At 42.1% G+C, this 16,866-nt stretch overlaps 1 protein-coding gene across 2 annotated transcripts in view; it reads right to left on the bottom strand.

Annotated features, from left to right (window-relative positions):
- Positions 1–16,866, bottom strand: part of PI4KB (phosphatidylinositol 4-kinase beta) — a 58,262-nt gene that overhangs the window by 22,969 nt on the left and 18,427 nt on the right. The gene's annotated exons all lie outside the window — the stretch shown is intronic.

The raw sequence follows: 16,866 nt of genomic DNA, 5'->3' as shown, positions 1-16,866 counted from the left end.
CTGAGTATTTTAATTTGAACAGCTTTTTCACTAGAAAATTATCCTCATGGTAATTTATCCTAGAACCAGACTAAAAAACCCAACAATTAAGCCATTTGTTCAATGAAGTTTGCGAGGTGGAACTCTAATCAGGAGACAAGTATACTGAAGAAGTAGATTCACCATACTATCAGCAAACCTTCTTTGTATCAGCAGGGCCGCAAACACAAACTATTAATCAGACTTCTCTGCAAGCAGAGAAAGATGAATTTTGTGTAGCTGCTGTAATGGTTATTCTAGGTTCCATCACAAATCATTCCTGAGTAGATAGATGACCTCAATTTAATGTCGCTTGCTTGATTCCTTAGATTCATAACACAATCTGCGCATAATCTTGTAGTTTACATTTCCATGGTCCCTACTCATTTTATGGTCCCCATAATTTTCCAATATCGAAAAGTGAAAAACAAGAGGCAGCAGCAGGGGTACAGAAGAGAACTGTTAATATAAATGAACAATAACTATTCTACCCACAGAGCTAAGTGCAAATACAGCCTAGATTACACATTCTTGCAGAGCAAGGGTGCTCAAGGCAACAGGGGCACTGGTAGCGACAGATCACCAAGCAGTTCTGGTAATTGAACAGAACTCCTAGTCATTTTTCTCTCCATTTCACACCGCAGGAAGAAATTCCAACACAATTTCATGTTTGGAACCCAACCCAGCAGATGGTCATGGCACTCCAGAATTTACCCCATTCACGGGAGAGACTTCCCCATGCTTGACAGAAATTCAGACAGCTTCCAAACCATGTCTGACAGCGGCAATAGGAGCTTGTTAAAAACCTGGCTAAGCTATGCAGTGTCCAGACCACGTGTCTACACTTGAAATGGAAGCAGCTGCAATTGGCACCATTTCATACAAATTCAGTGCAGCCCATGGTCTCCTGGAATGCCAAACCCAGGGCAACCTCTCCTCTACTCCGATTCCTGTAGAACAGAAGTGATTTACACCAAGATGTGCTGACACCATAACCCAATCCAGAAATGTAAGATGGTGCAGAACATGGTGACCTATTTAAAAGCAGTGCTTCTCGGCAGCACTGTGTGACACCACTGCTTTGCGGTCTGCACTGGCTGCCTAATGGTTTCCAGACTGAGTTTAAGGTGTTTGCTTTGGCCTGTAAGTCCACAAACGGCCTGAGATCTTTCTAATTGAGACAACCTCTTTCCTCATGCCACACTGCCAAAGTCGCCGAGGCAAAGCTGGCTCCCCCTTGATTTAAAAAAAAGGGGGGAGGAGGGAACCTGAAGAGCACTTTCCATGAAGGGTTCATGAGATGAGCTCCATACCACCTGCCCTGGAAACAAACCTGGGTCTGTTTACCTTCAGTGCACACTACAAGTAGTAATTTGCATGGGCTGCTGCAGAGGATGGGGTGCAGATTTGTTTGGGGAAGGAGAGTTCTGTGTTTGTTAGGGATTCGGGTCCGACAGCAGTCATTTAATTTTATGTTTGTAATTTGTGGCAGACGTGCCGAAAGTTTTGGCTAGGATTCATGGTATAAATTTGAATAAATAATAATAAATGTTTATATTTCAGCAAAACTCTCCCCCTTTGGTTTTCCTCTGGCTCAAAGGCAGCAATAGTCTGATTTCTTGAATAAAATAGGGTTAAAAACAAAACCAGTATTTCTGTAATGCCTCATTTAAAATCCTTCAATCTGTTATTTTCATACAAAAAGAAAGATAATATTGAAGCCTCACACCCTTGAGACTGGTGTGTAATTGATTTAATTCATTTCCCAAAGAGAAACAAACAGACCTGTTTTTAGCATGTTAATTACAAGGACATGCTAATTCCACAAGGCTTAATCTTACTCCAGAAATAATCGCATTTAAATTAATAACTTCCTCATGAGCACATTAAAAAAAACTCCCCCAATTCTTAGGCCACAATGCTGGGTGGGCACATGCGCACGTATTTTAAGCAACAGCCTTGGAAGACTCATCAGGAAGCAACTATTTGCTTTCAACCTCAGGAACCAAAGCGCAAAATAGGTAAACAATCCAAATATAAATATTAACAAGGGATTTTCACACAGATAAACATGCACACGAGCTGAGCTCAATCAACTTCATAAGGCTGTGGTTTGCACTTGCTGATTACTGAAGTTCTGTATTTGAAGAAGAGCCTTTCCTTTCATCACGCAGTTTTCCCTGCCCTGGATTCCACAGAGGAGTCGGAGCCCTGAGTTTGTGGCTTGTTAATTAATTTTGCAGACCTGCATTCAGCATGACAACTTCACTGCAGGATGAAGTTAAATGAACAGGTGAGTTGGGAGGTAAAGATCATTTAAGCAGATTACTGTTTTGCAGCAGACAACTGAAAAGGAAGAATTGGTGATGGAATGTTTCAACGGTATGTTTCACCTCTACCTCACAAATTCAAGTGCAGACTAAAAGTTGTTACCATCTGAAGCTGCTTCTGGTGCCATGTGTCTCTGTCCAGTTCCCAAGAGTTGAATGTCCACATTAAAAAAACCCAGAAGTAGCACTCACTGGCCCTCTTAGTCTCAAAGGCTGTGTCTTCACTGCAAGATTAGCTCAGGCTTGGGAACATCCCTACTACAAAGCACTATTTGTGCCACACCTGTGTGGCTGCATCCACAACGGTGCTGTAGTAGCCCATGTGCTGGGATAGATTTCTAGGATATTTCATGGTTCTTAGCGGTACATTATACTGGCGCATTATACTCTATTAAGTTATTCACAGTGTACTATACGAAAACTTGTCTGTCCTTCCTTGGCTCCTGTGAAGAAATGCTCTTATGGGTCTTACTGATAGCTCACCACAGCTTTACCAGAAGGCTGGGGCTAACTTCTGGCCAACTGGCAGCACAGGAGAAGGATTTCTTGAGTAACGTCTCTGTTCAAATGCTGTAGAAGTGCAGCAGAAATGAAGAAGGCAAATGTGGGGCTGAAGTGCAGTGCAGAAGAAGGGAGGACTTAGATAAGAAAGTGCAGCCCAGGTGGAATTGTAGGATAGATTGGAGGACTAACAGCACCTGAGTGTTCTCAGAGCAAAGCAGGTGGAATACCAGCCTGTGGTTAAAGGAAACCTCCCCTCAGCTGTGCCTGCTAGCACCAAAAAGCATCCTGGAGTCCATGTGAGAGGTGTTTCTGTGTGGGTGGAATGAGGGCTAGAGGCAACACCCGAGCTATAGCCCTGGTTAAGTCTGCCGTGAAGACATACCCAGAGAGATCAAGGACCAAATGGACCATGCAGAATGAACTCCCTCGCCTCTCAAAGTTGGCCCTCCTGTCCTAGAAAAGAAGTTGACACTTCCATGCTGTACCTGCTCTGTAATTAGATTTCAATCTCCAGGGCTGTCAACACAAGACCTTACATGAGCCCTGAAGTCACAAATGCAAATTTAAAAAGCTGGCAAGAGAAACTATTAAACCAGGTGAATTGCATTTGTTTGAAATGAAACGTTCCTCAACACCACGGCCCCCCATAAGAAAACCCAGCAAAGAAAATCCTTCCATACACCTCTCTCTTTCTTGCGCTTTATTTGCAATTCCAGGCAGGTTTTACAACAGTTTTGCATATCGCCACAATTTTTTTTTGGCTCAATACTTCTACCACTGATTTCCTAATTGCATAAAGAAGTAGAGAAAATAATAAAAGTATGAGGTATCATTCTGTTTCTTGATACAGACCTTGGGATAGTTACCAAGGAAGGTTTGAGCTTGTCAGCACATCAAAAACTGCTCTCGTTTAAACAAACCAGTTTAAAAATCTATTTAGTTGAACCAGAATGGACACACTCATATCTGTGGAAAGTTATCTCTATTTATCATGCACTGGTAAATTTACTGACAAGCTAAAACTGATATAAGCCAGGTCTAAATCAATTGAAAAGCATCATACAAAGTTGCACCAATTTAACTAAAATCAGCGTAAAGTCAGACCCTAGTTAACTACAGCAACAGAGTGTGTCGACCCGCCTTGAGATACTGGGCTGACCTAATCGCTGCTCTGCGTCACTGGAGACTCTGGAAAACATGCTATAGAGGCCTTATCACACATTCTATCTGTACGCAAGTATTCTCACTAGCTTCGATGACACTCCTGACACAGCTAATTTCTGCACAATAAGGCCTTCAACTGGAATATGTCCTTGGTCTCCAACTCTACCCTGGCACTTGTGTGCTGTCCTTTCCGATTAATGAACAAGGAGTTTGAGATTTTCTCAAATGGACTACTGCTCAACTCATAGGGTTGCCAGGTGCCTGGACACCAAAAGCCTGGTTACTGAGGGTGGGGGGGGGGGGGGAGGCATGTGCCAGGTCATCAACCCATGCCAGCCCCTACTAGCTGGGGCCACTTCCTGCCTGCATCTTGAGGGCAGGTAGGCAGACAGCAGGCTCCGCATCCAGCTGCAGCTCCCCTCCCAGCCCCAGAGCAGAGGGACACCAGCTGGGGGTCAGTGGGAGGAGATGGAGAGGAACCAGTGACGAGGCATGAGAGAGTGGGGACAGCAGCGAGTGATGGGGAAAGGGAGGAGCAAGTTGGGGGCGGGGTCCAGTTTTCAGCAATTAGAAAGCTGACAACCCTACTAACTCAGTGCAACTAGTACTTGTGGGGAGGGGGCTGTCTGGGCTAAGAGCGGTTAAAGAAAGGATTCTTGTCCTGCACCTCCCAAAACAGGAGAAATCCTATCGCCAAAACATAACTTTCTCCCCTATGAATGCTCTGTTGTGCCACAAGATCTAGAAGCTACAGTCCATCTAGTAAATTAAGTTGGGCTTTGTTCCTATAACTGTTCAGATACCAGGTGCAGGAAACATTCATTATTTCAGAAATTTGATGTCAGAGATGCCAGCATCTCTCTACCTTACCAGCTAAATACTGTAATGGGTAGATTCCTTCCTAATACCACAGATTACCACTTTTATAAAAGGCACCCTGGTGCCTGACACCACTGTGAGCTGCTAGCTTGACTAACCACGGTGTTTGAAATCAAAACAAGCACAGCAGGACATGCCTATGTAAGAACTAGCCTGGTGATGACTTGCTTAAAGCAGCTCTTAGCACAAGTACCACCAAGCTACTGCAAACTAGCAACCTGCGCTACACAGAGCCAAATCGTTTTTGATCTTTTAGAGTTAAATAAAACCTTTGTCCAGTAAGAATAAATATACTCTCTCACAAGTAGTCAGGATGGAATTAGGGCCAGGCAGAGGGCCTGAGCAGGACAAGAGTATTGTTCTAGCCTGTGCACTGGCTTTCTGCAGACGGGTCTATTTCACCTTTAGAGATCTGTAATGCAGGATTGAGAGATTTCACTGAAACGATGTTATGCGTGTGCTTTATTTATCTATTTTTAAAAGCATTTTCAAAAGTAAAGCAATTGAAACTTAATTTAAGATTTAGAAAATCATACTGGAATTACCAGTATGTAAATTAATAGGCTCTCATGTTAAAGAGAAAATCCCACTGCAACGAAAAGGAGTTTAAATAGTGTTTTATGTGGAAACAGAAGTGCTTTAGACTGAACGCATTCGGGATTACAAAGCAAGATACCTTGCCTCCTTCTGAAAAATGTCTCCAAGTAACCATTTATAAGCAGAAAACCAGGAACTGCTAGTCTGTGTATGCAAGAGAAAAGGGGGGTGGGGGGGAGAGTACACTACACTTGGCTGTCAAATGCCATTCTGTCATGCTCCTTCTTTTGAGCAGAAAAATGGGATCCCCACCTCTAAAGCAAAGCTGCAACGTGCTTTGCCCAATTCTGCAAGGCGCTGAACATCCTTCGACCCCTATTAGGACCAACGGGCATTGAGATGAACCCATACCTCATAGGATTAGGTCCATAGTTTCTTTGCAGTAAAGCAGCCCTAATGTTTGTTATCCACAACTTAAATACATTACCAATTTGAAAACCAGTAGTGACTGAACTGCACAATGACTGATTATATATTAATTAGATATTTCTGCTGTACTAAGCAGGCTGGAGTATGAATAGCTGACTGTTCATGGGCTGTGGCCATAAAGTGCATTTCTTCCACATTACAGTGATAACCTTTGTTGCAGAGTTTAACACTGGACTCCTTCTATCACACAATGGGCCAACTCCAGCAACTGTGACCCAGGTTGAGACACACAGACAGAGTCTGAACGAGTCAACAAAGAGAATGAAAATTATAATATGGTTGAGTCAGCGGATGGGATGCTTGGAATTTTTCTTGTTAAAGGCGATACTTGCTTAATCCCAGCCAAAATTAAATAAGTGATTTTTTTTAAACCAAATATAAACTGAAGCAAATATGCCAACTACAGACATACTCAGAGGGTGAATGGTGGAGTTTCAGAAACTTCTGGGTAAAAGACAAAGGAAAGAAAAGCAGGCCAGCACTCCAGAGATCCAAACTCAATTCCCATCCAGCCTCTTCTGTCCCATGCCAACAGCAGCTGGGATTGCATTACACGGTTCACAAACTACCCCATTTCCTCACTCAAAGAATGAAAACTACAGTGTAATCTACAAGCTGTTAGACACTACACCTGTTTACAAAGAGCAAGTCTCACTTCACTTTGGAAAATGGGACTTAGGCTGCTAAGTCAGTTAGATGCTTTTGAAAATGTTACCTTAAGTCATTAAAAACAATGAGCCCGATTCCCCATCCATCCTAAAGCCCTTTTAACGCCACCGTGGCAGCATCAAGGAGCTTTAGGTTATATGAGCATCAGTCCCATTGTTTTTAAAGTACACTGAAATGTAATAAAAAGCCAACAGGAGTCCTCCTCTTGACAGTCTCACACAACATTCTAGGACCAGACAATTAGATCTCATTGGAAACCATTTAAAATGAGTGCTTTTCAAAGCTGTTTTAAAGACAGCTTTGGAAACCTCAACCTTTGAGTAGGATTTAAACACACAACTCCCACTAATTTCAAATGGGAGTTGTGTGGGTAAATCCCATAGCTGGATTTTTAAAGCTCAAACAAAAGCTATACTTTGACCAAAAATGTTTAATATAAATTAACAGGTGTTTTTATACAATTTGTACTTTAACTGGATAATTACAAACCACATCTGAATTCTCACAGCCCCAAGTCAGGCTCTCTACTATATCAACTCCCAGTCCAGTGGGCTGAAAGGAGATACTGGTCCCTTTGGTTCTCTTTGAACAATTAGTTTATATACACAAAAAGAAAAGAAGTAGTAGTGGCACCTTAGAGACTAACAAATTTATTTGAGCATAAGCTTTCGTGAGCTACAGCTCACTTCATCGGATACACACACACTCTTATTTAGTAACTACCTAGCATTAAGAGCTATTCTAACAAATCCCGGTAGCTTCCTTTTGATGGACAGACATAATGTAGCGCTCATCTACACAGGAACATTTTACCAGTTATACCGGTTTAATTATAAACTGCTATAGCTCTTATTCTAGAATAAGAGTCGCTTGTTTTGGTTATGTTAAACCCCTTCCAAAGAGGCATAAAATAAACAAACAAAAACCCACTCATTCTGGATTAAGAATATGGGCGGTTATAACAGTATAACTATCTGTTTAAATTGACACCTTCATTTATACAAGTATAACTTTCCCATGTAGACATCTCCTAACTCTGAAGGGAAACTCAACCAGTCTGACTAAAAAAAGGGATGCCCAAGATTGCATAAGGAGGAAGGGAACTCAATTCTCTTGGTATTCAGGATTAGAACCTGGGGACTCATCCAGGATTCCAGGACACGCTAAACTAAGCACCTTATTCTAACAGGCACATTCACAGAGGATCTGATCCAACTCATTTAATTTAATGAACTTTGGAGAGGGTGAAAGAATTGGATAGAAATAAAGGGCAATTCCATTTAATACTTATCTAGGAAAGCAATTAAGAGTCAATTCACTTGAAGAAATGAGCAAATTCCTGAGCTCTACAAATCAGCAGGTTCTATTAGCTTAGACTGAACTATGATAGTAATAAAAGTATCACCTCACACTGGCAAAATTCAATAAGTCAGTTACTACCTGCTGCCTTCTTTAAACTATCCAGGCAAATAGGTGCTTCTAAAAAGCAAACTAGATAGACGTTTCACCCTTTGGTTTTATGGCAAAGCCAATTTACCATGTGTACTGTCAACACAGTGTGTAGATTATCTATCAGCCAATTTCTAGCGTCTATTAAACATACACGCATATACAGACAAAAAGAAACTCAAATCAATGTGAGCTCTGTTAATATAGACCTGTGGGTCATGGAGTCTTTTTAAAATCTTATTTATATGTTCCCCTAGTATAGGCCTCATGGTTTTTACAAATAACAGAGCAAATTTCCTGCTTTGAAGAGCTTATAGTCGACATAGCCAAAACAAAGCAGAAAGGGAATGGATACTACATACAAGCAGAGTGGCCACACCTTGCTTGGCTTGTGCTCTGTTAGCTGCAAGATTTTTAAAAAATATTTGAAAGTGTAATGAGAGCTTAATGAATGGATAAATGATATGAAGTCTGAGCAGGGTTGAACTGTTAGCTATAGAAAGGTTACCAGAAGAGATGAAGATTTAGGAGAGGCTTGAAGGAGAAGAACAAGTCTCGCTTGGAGTACTAGAATGGGCTCTCTTCCCAACTTTGGGGAGCAGCATGACAAAAGAAGGTACAGAGTCACCAGTGGGTGGGGACAGGTTTGGTAAGGCAGAGTTGGCAGAGCACAGTCCATGAGTGGGAAGTTAGTAAGAGCCAACACTTGGGTGGGGTAATAAAAAGGGAGTGAGGGTAAGATACAACTGAAACTTATTTCTTGCCACGGTTGTTTGACCCAAGTCAGGATTACAAAGGTCATACAATCCATTGACTTCAATCGCTGCTCTTACAAGGCCATGCCATGTAGCAGAACCTTAAAGCAAGTAGTCCTGAGCACAGTACAGAATGGAGCAGAAAGTCAGTCTGAGCACTCCTGCACTGTCCCGTAATTTGACTTATTTACTGATGCAACAGATGTTTGCAACATCTTACAGAAACATGAGCCAATGCTAGTTCAGGGAAGGAACAGCTACTGCACAGTGCAAGTCAACTTCCTCAAAAGGTTCAGTTTCCATTTTATTTTTAATTAAGCCACTGCCCTTCACTGAACATCTCTGCAACTCATGTTGGTATGACAAGCAGACGACATAAACCACAGGACGGCCTGCGTCAAATATGTAAATGCACAAACCAATAGATTTATCTTCCCCTCCAGAGAAGGGGTTAGAAAACATGTTTACAAGGCCACCAGTAAGATCTGGTTCTGCTCCCCAAACTAGCGTGAAGGCTGAAAACCCCAAGACACAGTGTAATGGTAGCCATGGAAATGAAAGCAGTATGGGATTCCTGTAGCACTAATTATCTATGGAGACGGACAAGTATCAGTTGATGGCGTCACACATGGCAAAAATTTATCATGAAGTTAAGTTAATGTGTAACAATCAAATGGAAAGTAAAGGACCAAGTGACTAGACTGATGAACAAAGGGCATAGCAGGGTACGGCTGATGGGTCATTTGGCTGACTAAAGATCATGGAAGGCTTAGCTTGTGTCATTAGAAATGAGACACAAAGCTGTGACCTTAGTCAAAGCACCACAACAGGTACAGGGGATCTAGTGCATTTGGACAGGAATGGCAGATAACTAAAACTGCTGTGGAATTCAATGTATAGCTTTTTGCTAACCTTACAAACTTTAGGCGTGACCCTAAGAAGCTCAGAATGTCTTAGCACCTACCCTCATTCAATTTTAATGTTCTCAGCTGTGTTTAACAGGGAGGAAATGGTACAATTTGCTTCCCCAGTTCTAGAGGGCTGCTGAACATGAGATGGAAGGAAGTAAAAGTGGGGTACAGGCCTAAACCCTCTTAGTAACCCAAACCCAACAACAAAACGGTGTGAACATTGCCACAAAGCCTGAACGCAAACAAACCAAATCAACATGCCTGGAGGAAATCAGCAGCACTTCCTCTACCACAGTTACTGGGGACCTTGGGAGATGAGAGGAGGAATCCAGGAACAACCTTCAATGATGTGTCTCAGTGATTTCACTCTCACCTCGCTGGTTAATTGCGCAGGTGAAACAAGCTCACAAGAGGCACCTGCAGCTCAGCAGCACCTTAGCAGGAAAATATACCATGCTCACAACATTCTCATCTCTCCCTGGGTGCATCCGCTGGACACAAAGGAGCACTGAGATTGCAAGCACCCAAACCAGAACTGACAGTTGTATCTGACATCCCAGCTGTATGTTCATTCCTCAATGGTGGGTTCTAGCAGGGCAGGCACATTTGGGGCATCAGAGAAAGGCAGGGCCACATCCACCACGGCTGAATTGGCCTCATTAGCACTACAAAAAGTAATCTTCCCTCTGTTGATATTCACCCCTTCTTGTCAACTGTTGGAAATGGGCCACATCCACCCTAATTGAGTTGGCCTCATTAGCACTGATCCCCCACTCAGTAAGGCAACTCCATCTTTTCATGTGCTGTGTATTTATACCTGCCTACTGTATTTTCCACTCCATGCATCTGATGAAGTGCGTTATAGCCCATGAAAGCTTATGCCCAAATAAATTTGTTAGTCTCTAAGGTGCCACAAGGACTCCTCGTTGTTTTTAGAAAGGCAGGGGAAATTCTCTGCCCTTCACAGACTGCCAGCTCAGCCACCAGTGAAAGAGTTATTACTCGGTGCTTCAGTTCGATATCGGTCAGTTTCACTTTGTTTTTGCTAATGTGCTGCCAGCCTACCTTCAGGGAGCCTGCCAGGAAATTATTTTAGAAAACAAAACAGTGGGAAAATGAGTGTGTTCAAAGCAGGCCAAAAGCCAACTCCTCGCCCTAGCAACTCAGAGATATAGATTTGACACATGTGAACCATTAGTAAATGTCCACATTTGTCACCAGGGCAACAAGAAGCCATGAACCTTAAATTCTCTAGACTGTCTCATAAAAATCTGAAGTTCATAGCACATTCATGGACACTTGCAGCCTTTGACCATTCATTAAAAGTGCCTTTTGCCTGTTTATTTTCACCACATATTTCTCTCTGCACCAAGGAGAGACTCAAAATCAAATTCTAGGTTTATTTTTAATGAACTTCTTATGGTTTTATAGCATCAGGCTCGCACTTGTAGAGCTTTACAAAATTTAAGAATAATGCTCAGCACAAGTTTCCTACCCAATGAACACAGCTCATCATGATCGTGAAAAACAATTTAAATGATCTTTGTAAAACATACAAAGCTAGACATGCCTGGTTTCATTTAAAAGACACTTTCACTTCTCAGGAATCCTTCCTGCAAGGCTCTCTCAACATTTATAACTGTGCACTACCTAATCGAGGTATCCAAGTCATCTTACTTGATACCCCTAGAGGTACTTCTAACACCTTCTTCCCAATTAGACTCTTCTCTTCAGGGAAGTGGCCATCTGACCATTATTATTTGTATTATGGTAGTGGCCTAGACGCTCCAGCCAAGTGCATGGCATGGCCCCAAGTGCATCCCCCAATTTACAGATGGGGAACTGAGGCACAGAGCAGCTGAATGACCTGCCCAGGGTCACACGGACACTAGCAGAACAGAACAGAGTTCTCCTGCCCATGCCTGTCTCCTGGACCATAACACCAAGGCACACTTCCTCCCTTTCCTTACTGTTCATATAACCTTTATTGTTGTACTAGCTCCATGTTACGTTTATGATGCATTGCAAAACTAATGTACTTTTGTTTTTAAAGGGGACGGGGAACCAGATCATGGATGCTAGGACAGCAAGGTGGGGGAAAAGGGAGAGAATGTTTACAACTGATAAAAAGCAGGTTTTAGATTCAGAATACTTCTAGAGCAGTATTTCTTAACCTGGGGTGCATGCACCCCCCAGGGGTGCGAGATGTCCTTTCTGGGGGTGCGAGACATGCCAGATTTTTTTAGAAGGCAAATCATCGAACACAAATTAAGCACAGGCACGTAAGTACAACTACTTTGTTTCATCAAACCTATGTATTTATTAACATTATAAATTTAACGATTACTGTAATATACAAACAAAAAATATATCTGGGTTTAAAGAACTGACCTACTTCAACGATTTTTGATAAGGGGTGCGAGAACATATTTTGAGAACCAAAGGGATGCAGGCTGCAGTAAAGGTTAAGAACCACTGTTCTAGAGGATTAGTTTTTATACAAAGTGCAGAGAGATTTGTATTTACACAACCCTCTAGCACCACTTCTTAAAATATTGCTAATGCTGCTTAAGACACTGATATAAATGTCTACATATTTAGTTTCAAACTCGTATTACTCCAAAGCTCTGAGCTACTTTGCCATACCAAGCTGAAATGTTTCTAACCAGCTGCAGAGAAACTGGCATTTAAAAGCTCTAGTTTTCAATACTTAGTCTTGGCAGCCAGCCTAGATTCTTAACTATTATTCAATTAGCAGTCTTCTACTTAAAATGTTTACCTTACTAGTTGAACCAGCATAATCATTCTGTTTATGTGCAGCAAACTAAATTAGGAGCAGAGTCTGTGAGGACCCAAGAACCATCAACTCCCAGTTCATAATAAGAGCTTGGGCAGGTCTGTAGTCAACAAAAAAATTTCCATTTAGATTAGATGGTTTTAATTTACTGAATTAGAATGAAAAATCAGAATCCTTTTGCTCTCTGGTTTTTAAAATCTTGGAGGTGGCAGGAGGAGGAGGGACAGGCGCGACGGAGTGAATGAGCCATACAAAAAGATTACTTTGCTGCTATTCTCCATGACAAAGATTCTAGGAGGAATTTCAGTTGGATCTCTTTTTTGCACAGCCTAACAAAGTGCAGCACTGTCCTTCATCACAAGAGCTCTCTCATTATGTCACATGATACTGTAGACAAAATACTGCTTAGTAACTTTAGACAAGGCCCAAGTTATTTTTTTTATTAAAACATACTGTCGTTCCAAAAAAAGACCCTGTATGAACTCATCGCTGAAAGTAGCAGCTATGTTCTTAGTGATTTATGTCCACATCTCTCCCCTCAAAAAAAAAAAAAAAATCACTGAATTGTGATACTGCAAACTGAGCAGTGGTGCGATATAGACGGATTATTTATTACTTGTATTACAATGGGGCCCAGGATTCATAGGATCCCATCGTACTAGCCACTGTACAAACTCAGAACAAAAAAAAGTCCTTCTCTCAAAGAGCTTAGCGGAAATCAGGAGTGAGGTGCACTGGAAGGGCTGGGAGTTTAGAGAGCAGACTGGAATGGAAGAGGGTTGCAGAGGGTCAGGATTGTGGGACACTAGAAGAGCTAATGTGGAAGATCAGAACTTTAATCCCAGTGGATGCTGCAAACTCAAAACAGCAGAGCATTGGCTGAGCTGTTTTGGGAGCCTGGACTGGCAAAATCAAGAGAACTGGCACAGTTGTTGAGAGATGGAGTCCTACTTACCTACTTACTTACCTACTCAGAGGGGAGCTGTATGGATTAACGTATGTACAGTGTTTTCAAAGTACAAAGATGATATATAAATGATAAGTAGAAATATCGGGAGGTGCTGAAAATGAGGACTGTCTGCACAGCATTGTCAGCCCCCTCTCTTCGAGCACAGTGTGCAGACCAAAAGTTGAGCCCTACCATTGCCTCCTATACCAAAATATTGTAGAGTAGCAGGCTGGACCTGCAGGACATCAGCTATGGAACTGGTTAATGTAGCACTACCATTGATACTATTCACAAAGTATTCGCCAGCTCTAGCGACACGGAAGTTCACGAGGAAACTGATGCAGATATGGTTACATACTGTCAGGGAAGCATTTTTTACTTTGCAACAAACCCCATTCTAAGGGCACTCAAGAGAATGTTCTGCATCTTTACAGTAAATCCTATTAGACTTATGGTGGGGATTTGAGAAAACAAAACTTGTTTTCTTTATTTAAACAAAGCCAAGAAATGAAACTCATCAGCAGATGAGACGACTTCCTTCACTTTAAATTTAAACTTCCCACCTCCCAAAAAAATATAAAGCCTTAACTGGGGTCGATAAGAGACAAGCCCCGAATGAGCCATAAGACAGGTTAGCTGACTGTCTTGTGGCTCATTGGGGGCCTGTCTCTTATTGAAATTTAATCAACTGACATGAGACGTGCTGGTTTCCACTTGCAAACAGTAATTGCTGTCTGCAACACAACACTAAACCCTTGTACAAAAGGCTAGAAATTCCTAAGAAACAGAGTCATAACCTTCACTCCAGTCAGCTCTGTCCAGGACCTTTTGTGCAGACCAGTTTTACCAACAGAATTGCCCAAATCCACCTTGTTGCTATTCAGGGGAAACTGTTTGGTAACATGATCTTACTCCCCCAGTTAACTTGACACATTCACTGAGTCAGCAAGCAACAGCCTCTCTTTACCCTGCCCCAGAATGGTGACATCATTCCAATAGTTGTCACCACAGCAACTCTTCTCCCAGATATGGCGCAAGCAGATCTCCCTGTACATAGGCTGCAGAGCCAGAAAAGACTGCAAGACACTTATCCCTTAAGTTTCAACTGAGAAAAAGAGGAGGGGTCCTTAAAAAAAATTACACCTAAATTGTGACTTGGAGTTTCCAAGAACCATTGCCATGGCTGAATAAGCAAGCATGGTTTCCAAATGGTGTTCAGTATAGACTGAAATGATCTTGTCAGCAAATAGGGTGATGCAAAAGAAACAGATTTCTTTCCACTATCAACAATGCACTCTGGTGCTAACAAAACTGCCAGGATCATTTTCCAGCCCAGGCACAAAATTTACTTGCCAACTCTTTATGATGATATATAATTTTTCTGTCAAAGACAGTTACTCATCCTCAGCAAGTAGAATTTTACAAGGCTGATTTATAGGTGCTGTAGACCCTGGACAATTTGCCCATCAGTAAATCATCATTTGGCACCGAGAACTGGTTAGTAGGTTCAGAGTTTGTAGAGGGTGCATCACATTGCTTCCTGGCCCCGCCTTGGCACCTCCATTTCCAGCAGGGATAAAGGGGAAGGGAGGAATTCTGGACATGACGTAAAGGAAGAAAGAGACATCACAGCTGCAAACTCAAGTGACAGGAAGGACGGTGATGACCATGACAAAGGAAAGGAGTGGGGAAAGAAGAATCCCCTCAAGCAAAAGGAGCAGAGAATCCATCTCTGGTGCATGGAACGATGTTTGAGAGAATTTTTGTAGCCAGTACCCAATGGAAAACTCCAACAGAGACATACATTGTGAAGAGATAGATAACAGCAACACCTCTGAAATTGTAGGGCATCTGTATTGTATGGCTTCCTCGCTGGGAAGATTGTAGGAATCCTTCATGTTACAGGATGTTCTCAGACATCTCGTAGGTTGCATGTGCCCAGCAATGGCATTTCAGACTATTTTCTATGAATGGAGCACTGGACAGTATTCCACTGTCTTCTATTTCTGCTTCTGAATCAAGTTACAGCAAGTTATCGTGTGTCCAGGTCTCAAGTTCTTCAGGTGGAAAATTAAGATCGCTAAGTAACTGTAACCAGTGTCCTCATACAGACAGTATTGGAGCTGGTGAGCAGGCAAACCTAGAGTCCCCATGGTGGTGAAAGCATCAGAAATACCTTGATAGGGAAAGCTGAGGAAAAGATTCCAGGAACGGAGAAGATGACAGCAACTCAGTCTGTTCCCTGAGCCAGAAGGATTCAAAGTGACAATGCTATCCATTTCACCCTTGCAGCTTTTTGCTACAAAAGCCCATGCACTCGTTGAAGGGAAACTAATACAAGATAAAACATATACCATTAAAACTTTTCATGAGGTTCAGTTTCGACTGCACAACCTGGCAAGAATTAAAAAGAAACACAAGCAAGAGCACTTGAAATAATGCACCTCATATATGGTTATTACTGAGGTTATGCAGCATGACGTGACAACTGGAACAAGAAGATCTTAACTGAAAGAGTTGTATGCAGTAATAAAATGCTACAGTCTCAGATAGCAGCACATGAAAGGCCAAATTCATCCCTGGTGTAATTCCACTGCCTTCAACAGGAGTTGCACTTACTACACCAGAGCTCAAACTGGCCCAAAGTGAAACAATCATGTATCTATAAATGAACACTTGAAAGCACGTCTTTCCCACAAGGAAGAGACAGTTCTGGTTAAACAGCAAAGAGGCACGAGGAAGTCACAGTGCTGGAAAATTCCCAACCTTCTAGTTTAGAAGGCACCTCAAAACCGTTTGCATGACTGTTCAACTTCAGTGGAAAGAATATTTTAATAAAAATCGAATACTTTAAAGAACCAAACCTCCTAAAATCTTTTTTGGGGGGATGGAGTGCAGGGGAAGACAGAGGGAACAAAGATCTAGTTACAGGATTTCTTGATACTATGACACTTGATTAACAGGGTATGTGGTTTATATTCCAGGGAGCAAAAGGACCCATCTGCTTTCCATCATGGCCCCCTATCCCTATCTGACATGCTCACAAGATACCATGGCATTCATCTATATGGAACATTAGGGGGCAGAGACTTGCACTTAAGATGAGAAACAGGAAGTGCTTTAGTACCCCAAGACAGACAGAAATGGTGATTTATTACAGCGCTGTAAAGAAACCCAATTGTCTCACCATAAAAATCCAGGTAACCCTTATCTCTAGTGTTACTGTGCTAACTCCTACATCCTTGTTTACCAATTGGGTTGTAGCACCAGGCCTCTGAGCTCCAGAAGTGCTCTCTACCCCAATCTCTCATTCAACCCGCACTAGCCAGACCCGTGAAGCATGCTGGCACCAGATTGCTTGGCAACTGATCGGATTGTACTAACATCCCTCCCGATTATGTTCTAAAAGGAATGC

This window comes from Natator depressus, chromosome 24 (assembly GCF_965152275.1).
Source record: "Natator depressus isolate rNatDep1 chromosome 24, rNatDep2.hap1, whole genome shotgun sequence".
NCBI classification, from domain to species: Eukaryota; Metazoa; Chordata; order Testudines; family Cheloniidae; genus Natator; species Natator depressus.
Note: the sequence above shows the minus strand (reverse complement) of the source record. Positions and strands in the feature narration are given on the sequence as shown.